The following is a 16,439-nucleotide window of genomic DNA, read 5'->3' as shown; positions in this document are numbered from 1 at the left end:
GACTTGAGGATATGGGGAGGGGGAAGGGTAAGCTGTGACAAAGTGAGAGTATATGTATAACTGATTCACTTTGTTGTAAAGCAGAAACTAACACACCATTGTAAAACAGTTATACTCCAATAAAGATGTTTAAAAAAAAAGATGTGGCACATATATACAATGGAATATTACTCAGCCATAAAAAGAAATGAAACTGAATTATTTGTAGTGAGGTGGATGGACCTAGAGTTTGTCATACAGAGTGAAGTAAGTCAGAAAGAGAAAAACAAATACCGTATGCTAATGCATATATGTGTAATCTAAGGGAAAAAAAAAAAAGGTTCTGATGAACCTAGGGGCAGGACAGGAATAAAGACGCAGATGTAGAGAATGGACGTGAGGACACGGGGAGGAGGAAGGGTAAGCTGGGAGGAAGGGAGAGAGTAGCATTGACATATATATTACCAAATGTAAAACAGATAGCTAGTGGGAAGCAACTGCATCTCACAGGGAGATCAGCTTGGTGATTTGTGACCACCTAGAGAGGTAGGATAGGGAGAGTGGGAGGGAGATGCAAGAGGGAGGGTATAAGGGGATATATATATACATATAGCTGATTCACTTTGTTATATACCAGAAACTAATACAATATTGTAAAGCAATTATACTCCAGTAAAGATGTTAAAAAAAAAAGAATGAGGGACTTCCCTTGTGGCACAGTGGTTAAGAATCCACCTGCCAACGCAGGGGACACAGGTCTGAGCCCTGGTCTGAGAAGATCCCGCATGCCATGGAGCAACTAAGCCCATGCACCACAACTACTGAGCCTGTGCTCTACAGCCTGTGAGCCACAACTACTGAGTCCACTGCCACAACTACTGAAGCCCACGTGCCTAGAGCCCGTACTCCACAAGAGAAGCCCCCACAATGAGAAGCCCGCACACCACAATGAAGAGTACCCCCCACTCTCTGAAACTAGAGAAAGCCTGTGCATGCAACGAAGGCCCAATGCAGCAAGAAAGAAAGAAAGAAAGAAGGAAGGAAGGAAGGAAGAAAAGAGAAAGAAAGAAAGAAAGGCACCCTCATTTTTTTTTTTAAAAAAAGAATGAAGCCATATTTTGTGATAAAATTTTTTTCTAGCTTTTTTTGTCTTTCTGTTAGGTTATGTTCACTTTAACGCTACTGAAACTGCACTCCTTGCACTCCTTCTCGGATGGGACTCAAGTCCAGCCAAACCTCAGATTGGGACTTGAACCCACTGATCCCTATACTTAGGAGGGGACTCGAACCCACTGTCTTTTAATTAAAACCACTCACCTGGTGTCAGAATTTACTGAAGCTCAGATTCTTTTGTCTCAGTGCAGAAAGAATTCAGCGAGAGACAGGCAAAGAGTGAGATTATTACCATAGTATGCTTGGTAGAGACAATCGGCCTGTTGAGAGGGCTCTGCCCTGAGAACAAAAAGGGCTACATTTTTATAATCAAAGAAAAGGTGGGGAGGGGAGAAGACCAGCTTCTTCTGCATTTTTGGGTAGACATCAAGGCTTACATCATTAGTTCCTCCTTTGACCCTATATGGTCTAACCAGGACTGTCATAGTGCTATTTAAACCATATGTATATTAGCAAAAGTGTGGTAACATATACTAAAATATGGTAATTCATCTCAAGTTTCGGTATAATGTCCCCTTTCACCTACATTCCTGTCGTGGCTACATGCAGAAATGATACTCTTCAAGGACCATTAACTCCCTGACTTCATGTAACAAGATGTAGACCCGTATCTACTGTCTTGCGTTTTAATTATCAGGACTTGTGGCTTGAGTGTGCCTGGCGCTTGAATGCACCTGGTCTTCCTTCAAGGTAGATGGTTGCTAGGTTACTGCATTTTTCCTTGAGAGGTCATTAGCTTACAACAGTCTCCCAATCTCCCTTAAAATTCCCTTTCTATCTTTAATCCCCTAGTGGGTTTTTTTAAACTAACTATTTAATTATCCTATCTATCCCTATCACTACCAAAAATAGTGCTCTTTGTTGAATCCTCGTACATTAATCTGTGCCCTCCTCAACATCTATTTTTGAGAATAAGTTCAATAAATGTATTTAATTAAAAAGGAATGTACATATTTAACTTTTTCCTATACAAAGAATATATATAGACTGTAGAAAATAGAGATAAGAAAAAAGAACAAAATTAAAATCAGATAAAATCCCACTCTAAGATGCCTACTATTATATTTTTACATATATAGGCTATTTCTATGCATATATGTGCAAATTATATATAATTACATATGCTTAAATATGCATTATATATGCTTTTAAAATTAAAAATAGAGCAATGTGTTATATTGAAAAGTGCTTTTTAAATTTCGTTTTTTGGTAAATATTCCTTCATGTGTTTAAATATTATTCTACAGTATTATTTTAATGGTAATGATACTGACCCAAGTTCTTGGACTCTTTAATCAATAGAAATTGGCAAGAGGCCAGACGAGAAATTCAGGCAAGCCTTTATTGGAACTCGTGCTGCAGCACTAGGGAGTGAAAACAAGTAACAGGTTCTCTTGCTTTCTCCCCGAGGAGGGGCGAGCTGGTTCCTTAAATAGGGTGAGAGTAGGATGTGATATGTGGGTTGGGCTGCAGGGATGACTTAGGTGGTCTGCCCACTCCCTTGGTGGTGCTATATGCAGGGATCATGCACAGTATTCTGATTTTTCTCCAGGCACCTCAGAAGTGGCAATTGGGTTTTGGCCTTTTTGTATCTTATTGTTCATAATTTGCCCCAACTATCATGCACGCAGTTATTTCTAGTCCCTTATAGTTTCTTGCAAGCACTCCAGTAAAGAGTCCCAGGTCCAGCCTATCTCAGTAACATAGTTTTCCATCAAACTGAGTCTAAGTAAAATACTTGAATAGTGTCGACCAAAAAATAATGCAGGAGTCTGCAAATAAGAAGAGTTTATCTGGGGTCTTAAGAATTGCAGTTCGGGAGACACAGATTCAGGTGACCCTGAAAGAGTATTCCAGGGAAGAGTCAGATAAAGACTCTCTGATAAAGATATTTTAAAGATAAAGATAAAAAGCCATGAGGTTGTTAAAAGTTGCCTGGCAAGAACTGTGATTGACTCTGATGTGACTCCTTCTTTGTCCTTAAGAAATCACGAGTCATTTTAGGGTAGGTATCTTGAGTTTCTAGCAGATGTTCTGGATGACTTCATCAGGACAATAAGTGGTCAAAGGTCATATTCCATCCAGGCTGAGATGTGCCTGTTACACTTCCTTAATGGCCTCCTGGCTCCATTTTAGAGAGCCCTCTTAGCAATACTGGCTCCATTTTTATTTTCCTTCCACAATAGTTAGCATATTATTTCCAATTTTTGCTATCATAGACAAATGTGAAATAAATACACTTATAGCCAGATCTTTGTCCACACCCTTATTTGGTTAGGACACAATCACAGAGGATTAAATAAATTTTAGATATTGTCTAATTATCTTTCTAAAAGACTGAGATGATTCATACTCTTACAAGCAGTGCATGTCTTAGTCCATTTGGGCTGCTAAAATAGAACACATACCATGGACTGGATGGTTCATAAACAATAGAAATTTCTCACAGTTCTGGAGGCTGGGAAGTCCAAGACCAAGGCTCTGGTAGGTTTACAACTCTAATGAGGTTTGCTGGTTCATAGACAGCTATCTTATCCTGAGACCTCACTTGGTGGAAGGGGCAAGAGAGCTCTCTGAGGTCTCTTTTATAAGGACACTAATCCCATTTATTAGGGCTCCAGTCTCAAGACCTAATTACCCCCAAGGGCCCCACCTCCAAATACCTTTACATTGAGGATTATGTTTCAGCATATGAATTTTGGGAGGACACAAATATTCAGTCTCTGGAAGCATAGAAATGCCTATTGGTGCTAATCTTTGGTGTGTCTCACTTCTCCCTTTTTGCATTTTTAAGGTATTCTTACACCTTTGCTACAACTTCCCTGTATTGAAGTCCCTCTATTGAACCATCTAGCATAGGTTCTATTTTCCTGACTGGAACCTAACTCATACATCAATTTTTAAAATTATTTTTGCCTATTTGATTTTTTTTCATTTTTATTTGTGTTTCTTTGATTACTAGTAAAATTAGGTATCATTCATATGTTTCTTTGGACAATTACCTGTTTTATAATTTGAAATTTTTTATTTCAGATGGGTAATCTTTATCTGTTTTATTTATAGAAACTTTTGCTATATTCTGACTATTAATACCTTTCCTTTGTAGGCGTTGCAAATATTTCCTCTCAAGTCTGTCTCTCGTTTTTCTGACTTTGAATACAGTACTTTGGTTTATTTGTTCAAATCTACCAATCCCACTTTTATGGCTTTGGATTTGAAATGCCAAATATATATCCCTGTAAATAAATAAATATATATTGTTGACCCTTGAACAACGTGGGGGTTAGGGGCACTGACTCTCCACGCAGTCAAAAACCTGAGTATAACTTATGATCAGGGCTTCCCTGGTGGCGCAGTGGTTAAGAATCCACCTGCCAATGCAGGGGACACGGGTTCAAGCCCTGGCCCTGGAAGATCCAACATACCGTGGAGCCACTAAACCCATGCGCCACAACTACTGAGCCTGCACACTAGAGCTCGTGTGCCACAACTACTGAGCCCGCGTACTACAACTACTGAAACCCGCGCACCTACAGTCCGTTCTCCCCAACAAGAGAAGCCACTGCAATAAGGAGCCTGTGCACCACAACGAAGAGTAGCTCTCCCTCGCTGCAACCAGCGAAAGCCCACGCACAGCAACAAAGACCCAACGCAGCCAAATAAATAAATCAATTTATTTTTTTTTTAAAACTTATAATCAGGGCTTCCCTGGTGGCGCAGTGGTTGAGAGTCTGCCTGCCGATGCAGGGGACACGGGTTCGTGCCCCGGTCCGGGAAGATCCCACATGCAGCGGAGCGGCTGGGCCCGTGAGCCATGGCTGCTGAGCCTGTGCGTCCAGAGCCTGTGCTCCGCAACGGGAGGGGCCACAGCAGTGAGGGGCCCGCGTACCACAAAAAAAAAACAAAAACAAAAAAAAAAACTTATAATCAGCCCTCTGTATACAAGGTTGCAGTTCCTCCATATCTGCAGTTTTATATCCACAGATTTAACAACCACATAACATTAAAAAAAATCCACATATAAGTGGACACATGAAGTTCAAATCTGCATTGTTCAAGCATCAGCTGTTATATATGTAATATATATATGTATATATATGTGTTATATATGTAATACATATATATGTGTATATATGTGTTATATATGTAATACATATATATGTGTATATATATGTATTATATATACATATATAATTTTTGGACTCCCCCTTTTTTACTACTGAACTACTCCTGTACCAGTACTATACTACTTTAATTATTATTATTTTCTACATAAGTTTATCAGGTAGAGAAATTCCTCTGTGAGTATTCTTTACAAAAAATTTAGGGCTATTTTTTGAATTTTAAATTTCAGATGAAGTTGAAAATACATGTGACCATTCCATTCTTAAAAAATCTCTTAGGGGAATGGGGTCAGAGGTTAGAATTCCACTACCATCCATGATGGAAGAAAAGAAAGTAGGTTTACCATCTTACCTTAAACAACTAGAAAACTGGACAAAACATATAAAACAATGGTTTTTCAGACACTGAATAACAGCACAGAACCGTGATACTTAAGAAAAATGAATCCGGTGAGCCCTATGATTGCCCCAGTCTGCATCCTTGAGGAAGTCTCCAGGATAAATTCTCAGGGAGGAATACCTCAAAGAGAGGCCAGGGGTTCACTAACTTGAGGAGAAAAAGATCAGACAACAGGGAGGCCAAGGAGTTTAGAATATTCAAACCAGATTACTTAAGAGGAGTGAGCTGCACAGAAATATATAAAAATAACATATGAACAAGTAGGGTTTACTTCAGGAATGTAAGGTTGGATTAAAGTTTAAAAGTCAGGAAATAAAACTATTAACAGAACAAAAAGGAAAAACCATATGCTCATCTCTATAAATGTAGAAAAAAGCATTTGATAGAATTCAGTACCCATTCAGGATAAAGGGGAAAAAAAACAACAAATCTTAGACTAGGAATGAAAAGGACTTTTTCAAATTAATAAGGGACATCTACAAAAAACTTACAGCTGACATTATCTTTTATGGTGAAAACTTAATGCTTTCTTCCGAAGATTGAGAAAAAAGCAATGAAGTCCACTCTTTTCACTTTTATTTAATGTTGTGTTAGAGGTAATAGCCAGTGTGCTAGGACAAGAATAAAAACTTTTCAAAGGCATACACAAATTGGAAAGGAGAAAATAAAACTAGTTTTTATTTGCACATAGAAAATTTACACAGACAAAATCCTAAGAAATCTATTTAAAAAACTACTAAATCCAGTAAATAATTAAACAAGGTAACAGAATAAAAGTAATACAGTAAATAATTATATTTATATTGTGTGGGCCAAAAAGTGCCTTCGGTTTTTAAGTAAAAGACACATTTTTCATTTTCACCAAGAACTTTATTGAACAATGTATTCACCCTTTTGTTCACTACCTTCTGCCATTTTTCAGGCAACTTCATAATTCTATCTTCCCAAAACTTTTTATCTTTTTGAGCAAAGAGCTGTTCCAGGTGCCTTTTACAGTCTTCCAGGGAATTGAAATTTTTTCCATTAACAGAATTTTGTAAAAACCAAAATCAATGGAAATCCGAAGGTGCAGTGTCTGGTGAATACAGCGGATGAATCAGAACTTCCCAGCCAAGCTGTAACAGTTTTTGCCTAGTCATCAAAAAAACATGTGGTCTTGCATTATCCTGATGGAAGATTATATGAGTTTTCTGTTGACTAATTCTGTATGTTTTTTGTCGAGTGTTTCTTTCAGTTGGTCTAATTGGGATCAGTACTTGTTGGAATTAATCGTTTAGTTTTTCAGAAGGAGCTCATAATAGATGACTCCCTTCCAATCCCACCATATACACAACATCACCTTCTCTGGATGAAGACCGGCCTTTGGTTGGTGGTTCATTTCGCTTGCCCTACAGTCTCTTCCGTTCCACATTGTTGTACAGTATCCACTTTTCATCGCCTGTCACAATTTGTTTTAAAAACAGAACGCTTTCCTTATGTTTCCATAGAGAATCGCATGCAGAAATATGGTCAAGAAGGTTTTTTTGCTTAACATATGTGGAACCCAAACATCAAAGTGATTCACATAACCAAGCTGGTGCAAATGATATTCAACGCTTGATTTGGATATTTTGAGTATGTCAGCTGTCTCCCGCATGGTGTTGATTGTTCTCAATTATTGTTTCAATATGATCCCTATCAATTTCAACTTGTCTACCTGACCATGGAGCATCGTGCAGTGAGAAATCTCCAGCACAAAACTTCACAAACCACTTTTGACATGTTCAATCAGTCACAGCACCTTCTCCATAAACTGCACAAATCTTTTTATGCATTTCAATTGCGTTTTTACCTTTCTTGAAATAATAAAGCATAATATGCTGAAAATGTTGCTTTTTTTCTTTCCTCTTCAATATTAAAATGGCTACACAAAAATTCATCAATTTTGATAAGTCTTTAAATGCACACTGATATGACAGCTGTCAAAAATTGTTTTGAATGAAATTAAAGACAACTAAGTGCTACTAGAGCTATCTTACGAAAAAACCGAATGAACCCTTTGGTCCACCCAATATATGAACAATGAAAAATTTGAATTGAAATGAAAATAAAATAGCATTTACAATAGTACCCTAAACATATGAAATCTTGGGAGAAAATTTAACAAAATTTGTGTAAGGCCTGTACATTGAACACTACAAAACACTGCTGAGAGAAATTAAACAAGACTTAAATAAATTGTTATATCATGCCTTGTGGAAAGGAAAATTCAAATTGCTAAGATGTCAATTATCTCCAAATTGATTTATAGGTTCAATCATATCTCAATCAAATCCTCTCAGTTTCTTTTTTCTTTTTTTTTTTTTTTTTTGCTGTACGTGGGCCTCTCGCGTTGCGGAGCACAGGCTCCGGATGCGCAGGCCCAGCGGCCATGGCTCACGGGCCCAGCCGCTCCACAACATGTGGGATCCTCCCGGACCGGGGCACGAACCTGTATCCCCTGCATCGGCAGGCGGACCCTCAACCACCGTGCCACCAGGGAAGCCCCTCTCAGTTTCTTTGTAGAAACCGACATCCTGATTCTTAAATGACATGGAAATGTAACGGAACTAGAATAGGCATAATTATTCTAAAAAAAGAAGAAGAAAGTTGATTTCAAGAATTAAAAGAAAATTACAAAAATACAACGTGGTAAGCATAGATGTAAATATAAGTGGAAAAAGGAAGAAAGTAAAATATATATATTTGATTTCTGACATAGGTGTCAAGGTAATTCAGTAGAGGATAATCTTTCTGACAAATGGTGCTGATCAGTTGTGTATCCATATACAAAAATACATACCTCAACTTTAATTCACAAATATATTAAAATTAACTGAAAAGAGATCTTAAACATAAATGTAAGAGCTAAAAATACAAAATCTCTGGAAGAAACCACTGGAAAAAAATCTTTGTGACTTCAATTTAGGCAAAGATTTCTTAAAGAGGACACAAAAAACACAAACCATTAAAAGGAAAAATTGATAAATTGGACTTAACAAAATTAAAACTGTTCTCCTCTAAAGGAACTGCTTAGAAAATGAAAAGACAAATCATAGACTGGGAGAAAGCATTTGCAAAACGTATCTTATAGAGAACTTGAATTCAGAACATAGCACTCCAAAATAAAAACTAACAATTTTTTTTAAATGAGCACAAGATTTGGAAATTTTACCATAATAGATAAACAAATTGCCAATAAATACATGTAAAGATGCTCAGCATCATTAGATATTAAGAAAATGCAAATTAAAACCAAAATGAGATACCACTACACACCTAATAGAATGGCTAAAAAAATTTTTTTTTCAATTAAGGGACATTTTACAAATTCCTGAAAAGTACCCCTCAAAACAGTCAAGATCATGAAAAACAAGGGAAAAGTAAGAAGTTGTCTGTTGTGTTGATTTTTGTTAAATTAACATCTTACATATAATCCTGGGTGTTGGATGGCAAGCCAAGGTTCAACAAAGACCACAGGGGAAAGTGAAATAGAGTTTAATATTCACAGGTCCTGCAGGTACTCCTCAAAGGGCCACTTGGCAAGGTCAAGGCAGGGAGCAAACTGCAGGAGCTGGAGCATGTGCCTTTATAAGGTTCTGAGAGTGAAGTGCTTTGGGGTTCTCAGGCTAAGGCCAGATCAGTCAATTCAAACCACAAAAGCAGGGTTTTGCTACGTTTTGGGGAGGGTTTCTTATCTAAAGGAGACACAAGGGCAAAGAGCAGGGAGGCAGGAGAAACAGTTTATCACAAGGGGCATAGGAGGAGTCATATCAGGAACTTAACACTTTCTTGTGACTCTGTGGACTGTTATCTAGGGCATTCACTTGAGGGAGGGGCTAGTGTCAGTTCAAGGCCTTGCTGGCCACTTAACCACACAAAATGGATGCCAAGGCAGCAATATTACAGAGTTTAGCTAAACTTTCAACACTGTCACAGACCAGAGAAGACTAAAGAGATATGATAACTAAATGATATGTGATATCCTGGATTGGGATCTGGAACAGAAAAAGGATAGTGAAATTAAAATAAAACCTGGAATATGGTTAATATTCATGGACATATGTTGTTTTTTAAGTTTTCACTCATGTACCATAATAATGTAAGACGTGAACATTAGAGGAAACCAGGTGAGGGGCATATGTGAACTCTATTATCTTTGCAACTTTTGTAAATCAAAAATTATTCCCAGACAAAAAGTTTTTAAAAAATATCAATTGACCACGTATACGTGAGTGTACTTCTGGACATTCTCTTCCATCTATTTCATTGATCTAGGTCTATGTTTAGGCCAATACCACACTATCTTTACACTTCCACTTAGGCCAATAGTTTGCTGACTTGAAATCAGATAGCGTTAAGTCCTCGAACTTTGTTCATTCTCCAAATTATTTTGGCTCTTCTAGGTCTTTACACTTCTATATACGTTAGAATCAGCTGATCAATTTCTCCCCCCTGACTCACACTAAAAAATAAACAAACAAAAACAAAAAACAAAAACCTGTTGGTCTTTTTTTTTTTAACATCTTTATTGGAGTATAATTGCTTTACAATGGTGTGTTAGTTTCTGCTTTATAACAAAGTGAATCAGCTATACATATACATATATCCACATATCTCTTCCCTCTTGCGTCTCCCTCTCTCTCACCCTCCCTATCCCACCCCTCTAGGTGGTCACAAAGCACCGAGCTGATCTCCCTGTGCTATGCAGCTGCTTCCCACTAGCTATCGGTTTAACTTTTTTTTCTCTTTTAAAATATTTATTTATTTATTTATTTATTTATTTATTTATGGCTGTGCTGGGTTTTCATTTCTGTGCGAGTGCTTTCTCTAGTTGCAGCAAGTGGGGGCCACTCTTCGTCACGGTGTGCGGGCCTCTCACTATCGCGGCCTCTCTTGTTGCAGAGCACAGGCTCCAGATGCGCAGGCTCAGTAGTTGTGGCTCACGGGTCTAGTTGCTCCACGGCATGTGGGATCCTCCCAGACCAGGGCTCGAACCCGTGTCCCCTGCATTGGCAGGCAGATTCTCAACCACTGCGTCACCAGGGAAGCCCCCCAGTTTTACATTTGGTAGTGTATATATGTCTATGCCATTCTCTCACTTCGTCCCAGCTTACCCTTCCTCCTCTCCGTGTCCTCAAGTCCATTCTCTAGTAGGTCTGCATCTTTATTCCTGTCCTGCCCCTAGGTTCTTCATGATCTTTTTTTTTTTTTTTTTTGATTCCATATATATGTGTTAGCATACAGTATTTGTTTTTCTCTTTCTGACTTACTTCACTCTGTATGACAGACTCCAGGTCCATCCACCTCACTACAAATAACTCAATTTCGTTTCTTTTTATGGCTGAGTAATATTCCATTGTATATATGTGCCACATCTTCTTTATCCATCCATCTGTTGATGGACACTTAGGTTGCTTCCATGTCCTGGCTATCGTAAATAGAGCTGCAATGAACATTTTGGTACATGACTCTTTTTGAAATATGGTTTTCTCAGGGTATAAATTGTGCTGCAATGAACATTGTGGTACATGACTCTTTTTGAATTATGGTTTTCTCAGGGCATATGCCCAGTAGTGGGACGGCTGGGTCATATGGTAGTTCTATTTTTAGTTTTTTAAGGAACCTACTGTTCTCCATAGTAGCTGCATCAATTTACATTCCCACCAACAGTGCAAGAGTGTTCCCTTTTCTCCACACCCTCTCCAGCATTTATTTTTGGTAGATTTTTTAATGATGGCCATTCTGACTGGTGTGAGATGATATCTCATTGCAGTTTTGATTTGCATTTCTCTAATGATTAATGATTTTGAGCATTCTTTCATGTGCTTTGTTGGTCTTTTAATTGGGATGGACTAGACCAATGTGGAGACAAATGACATCTTAACATTATTGCATATTACAATCCATGAAGATGATCAATCTTTCCACTTATTTAGCTTTAAAGTGTCTCTCAACAATATTTTGCAGTTTCCAATGTCTATCTTTGGTTAATTTTCTTAAACTATTTTATGGTTTATGTGCTACTGTACATGGATTCTTAAATTTATTTTGGTCATTAATATGTAGAAATACAATCACTTTTTGTATATTGGCTTTTTATCCTGGAACCTTATAAAATTCATTTGTAAGTTTTAGTGAATCTTTGTAGACTCCTTAGGATTTTATATGTATGAGATCATGTTAATTGTTCATAAAGTTTTATTTCTTCTTTCCCTATTTGTATGCCTTTTTAATTTTTCTTCTCTTACTGCACTGGTCAGGACTTCTATTACATTGTTGAATAAGGATGAGAACAGATATTTTTGCTTTGTGTCTGATCTTAAGTAGAAAGCAATAACCATAAAACTGGTAGATGTAAAGAAGTTACTACCTATTGCTCGTTTGTTGAAAGTTTTCATCACAAATGGATGTTGAAATTTTGCTAAATGCTTTCTTGGTATCTACAGAGATGATACATGAGTCTTTCCCTTCATTATTTTAATATGGTTAATTACATGGAGTGATAATAAGATGTTTAAATAAAAACTTGAATTCCTGAAATAATCTCCAGAAATTAATCAGGACATATTTCATTTTTCATGTATTGTTGGATTCAATACACTAATTTTTAAAAGAACTTTTACATCTATAGTCATCGGGGTATTTACTGCCTTATAACTTTCTTTACTTATGATGTCTTCATCTGGTTTCAGTTCAGTGTAATACTGATCCAATATGATGAGTTGGAAAATGTTCATCCTCCTCTACTTTCTGAAAGTTTCTGTAGGGTTAGCATTATTTATTCCTTAAATACTGATGGAATTTATCAGTGAAGCCATCTAGATCTTGAGTTTCTTTCAGGGAAGATTTTAAATAACACATTTAATTTCTTTTATTATTATAGGGTTATTTAAGTATTATATTTCTTCTTTACTCAGCTTTGGTAATATGTATTTCAAGGAAATCTTCCATTTCATCTAAGTCATCAAATTTTTGAAAAAAAGTTATAAGTAACTTACTTATTATCTGTTGATTCTAGGATAGTGGTGTCATCTACTTTATTTCCTATTCATAATTTTGTCCTTCTCTTTTTCTTTTTCTTTTTGAAACACATATATTTATTTATTTATTTATTTATTTATTTTTGGGCCGCGTTGGGTTTTCGTTGCTGGGTGCAGGCTTTCTCTAGTTGTGGCAAGCGGGGGCTACTCTTCATTGTAGTGCATGGGCTTCTCATTGCAGTGGCTTCTTTTGTTGCGGAGCATGGCCTCTAGGCACACGGACTTCAGTAGTTGTGGCACACAGGCTCAGTAGTTATGGCTCGCGGGCTCTAGAGCACAGGCTCAGTAGTTGTGGAGCACGGACTTTGTTGCTCCACGGCATGTGGGATCTTCCCGGACCACGGCTTGAACCTGTGTTCTTTGCATTGGCAGGCGGATTCTTAACCACTGTGCCATCAGGGAAGTCCTGGCCTTCTCTTTTTCTTGATCAGTTTATCCAAAGATTTATCAATTATATTGATCATTTCAATGAACCACCTTTTGTTTTTATTGACTTTTTTCTACTGTTAGAGTACGTTCCAGTTCAGGAATTAACAAACAGTTTCTGTAAAGGGCCAGATGGTAGATATTTTAGGTTTTATGGGCCATATATGGTATCTTTTCTGTACTCTTTGTTTTATAGGTGTTTGTTTTACAACCCGCTAAAAATGAAAAATGATTCTAAGTTTAAGGGTTATATGGAAATAGGTCACTAGCTAAATTTGGCCTATAGTCTGACCCCAGGTCTAGTTCATTGATTTGTGCTCTTACATTTATTACTTTATTCTCCTACTTATTTGAGTTTCATTTGCTCATATCTAACTTCATAAGGTGGAAGCTTAGATAATTTTAGTCATCTCTTCTTTTTGAATAAAACACTTAAAAGCTATAAATTTCTCTTTAAGCTCTGTTCTAGCGGCATCCCCAATACTTTGATAGATTGTGTTTTCATTTCAGTATTATCTAAATATTTTCTAATTTCTCTTGTGACTCACCCCTACCTATGCTACCCAATAGAAAAGGGGCTTTGAAATTCCATTTTCTTCACCTTCCCAGAAAAAAAAAAATCCATGGTTTGACTCCTTTCCATCTTACCTCCCACACACTTGTATAATGCCCCTTTGATCTATTATGCCCCTAAGAATGTCTGAAATAGGGTAGATTCAACTGTGAAGTATTCACCTGTGATTAGAACTTGAAGTTGAAATAAACATAATACTTAAGCATTTGAGTGACCGTCAGCATATAAAAGTTTAAATACACATGAGTATCTCAATGAGTGGCATTCATGATTAACATTTTAATCATTTAATTTGCAAACCATTTTAAACCATATTATTATTAGGGTAGTTTCCATTTTTAACTCTGCCTGAAAACTTTGAAATAGCTAAGAATTTATGTATATTGTAATGTTTCCGAGTCCTTGGGTATGAGTCATGGTTTCTTGTATAATCTCTCAAGTTCCAATTGTTTAAAACAAGATAGTATCTGACTCATAGTGTCCAATAAATATCTACTAGTAATAGTAATACTAATGAAGTAGAAAGGAAGCAGTATGAAGTGTCCTTTTAAAGAGAATAGAAGAAACTAGGGTCAGACGTCAAAAATATTAGAAGGCAAGTAAAAAAGTAAAGGAATTTCATGGCTGTTCAATGTTCATGGCAATACCAGCTACAGGTAGGAAACCATGAAGTAGAAGGCCAAAATGTGAAAATAAAGATATTGAATCTTCTAAGGATCTCAGACTTGAAATGACTATAGAAAGGGTATGAGCTTTTTTCTTGCTGAAGTCAGGCACAGAATTAATGGGTTGATAGTGGGGAAGGATAAGGAAGGGCTAGAAAGACAATGAATTCTAATGACTAAGGCTCTCTGAAAATATTACTTGGTTTCATATGAGGCCTAACAGGTAAGCTGGACCTGAAGGAAATTCTAAGATAGGGACTCCATAAATTACTGGTGACTGAACAACCTGCATTATTAAATAGGTTCCAAGATGACAACACTGAAGGGCAAGACACACATGGATATTTTAGTTGCTGATATGTTTGTTTAGAAAATGAATTGCATACATTTATATCCCAGATCTTCAAAAATGACTAATAAAAAAATTGCATGACTGCAATTTACTTCTTTTAGTTTAAAATCATTATTTGAAAGCTTAAATATTTTAAAATTTAAATAATTATGGTTGTTATTCACGAATTTCGATTTTAAAGCATGATTTTTCTTTTAAAAATGTAAGAAAGAAGTATTTGATATAAAAAAATTTAGGATCAAGTTCAACGTGGTATATCAGATTCATATCAGCTTCACCTTCATTCAAGAAAAGTTTTAAAAGGTTTTTAGATATCAATCCCTCTTTTCATAATATTACTTGACAATGAATACTTATAAAAGGTTAGATTATTGTGTTTCTAAAAGGAAAGCATGCCTTGGATAATGACTGGATTTGTAAGAAAAGTTATTTGTGATAATAAAATGACAACTCAGCAAAACAAAGAATTTTTTTTCAAATGAACTAGAAAATAATAGTAAAATTTCTAATGTTTAGGCTGGTCATGAGGAAATTTTCAGGGCAGCAAAACAGATATCCCTGAACAAGTATCTCAAAAAATATATAATATCTTCTGACAGCTCTTACACAAAGGAACACAGAATCTAATAATCCCTTTAAAATGCAAGTTTCTTGTTAATTAATTCAACATAATGTAGGGACAGGATATAGGTACTCAGTCCATGGCCTGTTAGGAATGGGGGCCGCACAGCAGGAGGTGAAGGGCCGGGGAGTGAGTGAAGCTTCATCTGTATTTACAGCCTCACTCCATCACTTGCATTACTGCCTGAGCTCTGCCTCCTGTCAGATCAGCAGCGGCATTAGATTCTCATAGGAGCATCAACCCTACTGTGAACTGTGCATGCAAGGAATCTAGATTGCGTGCTCCTTATGAGAATCTATTGCCTGATGATCTGAGGTGGAGCTGAGGCGGTGATGGTAGCACTGGGGAGCAGCTGCAAATACAGATTATCATTAGCAGAGAGGTTTGACTGCACACAGACCATAATAAATCCATTGTTTGTAGACTCATATCAAAACCCTATCTGTGAGTGGCAAGTGAAAACAAGCTCAGGACTCCCACTGATTCTGCATTCTGGTGAGTTCTATAATTATTTCATTATATATTACAATGTAATAATAATAGAAATAAAGTCACAATAAATGTAATGTGCTTGAATCATCCTGAAACCATCCCCCCGCCCCCGGTCCATGGAAAAATTGTCTTCCACGAAACTGGCCAAAAAAGTTGGGGACCCCTGTTTTAGTGTGAAAAAGCAAGGCAGGTGTAAATATCCATATTCACTTCCAACCAACAGATAATTTGGGTTTAAATGCCATTCTTAGATCACTTGCAGAATGATTACATATCATTGTCACTTTATTGTCATGATAAATCAATTTACTTACTCATTAAAAAAATGTGTACTTCAGAGTGAACAAGTCAATCATGTGTAATTGAGATTTTTCTAGTACACTTAAAAAAACTTTTAGATCTCAACCAAGATGTCCAATATATATGCTGTTTTTGGGAAACACGATTTTTCAAAGTTCTTCTTAGTATGAATCTTCTGATGCTTAATAGTTCTGGAACTATTGTTGAAGCTTCCCATGTTTAGTACATTTATAGAGTTTCTAACCTATATGAATTCTATGAAGTGTAATGA

The 16,439-nt window shown here is 36.7% G+C and overlaps 1 protein-coding gene across 1 annotated transcript in view; it reads right to left on the bottom strand.

Moving 5' to 3' along the window:
• Positions 1–16,439, bottom strand: part of LOC102984471 (zinc finger protein 420-like) — a 46,216-nt gene that overhangs the window by 16,076 nt on the left and 13,701 nt on the right. The window lies entirely within an intron of this gene.

Source organism: Physeter macrocephalus, chromosome 9 (genome assembly GCF_002837175.3).
Source record: "Physeter macrocephalus isolate SW-GA chromosome 9, ASM283717v5, whole genome shotgun sequence".
Lineage (NCBI taxonomy): Eukaryota > Metazoa > Chordata > Mammalia > Artiodactyla > Physeteridae > Physeter > Physeter macrocephalus.
Note: the sequence above shows the minus strand (reverse complement) of the source record. Positions and strands in the feature narration are given on the sequence as shown.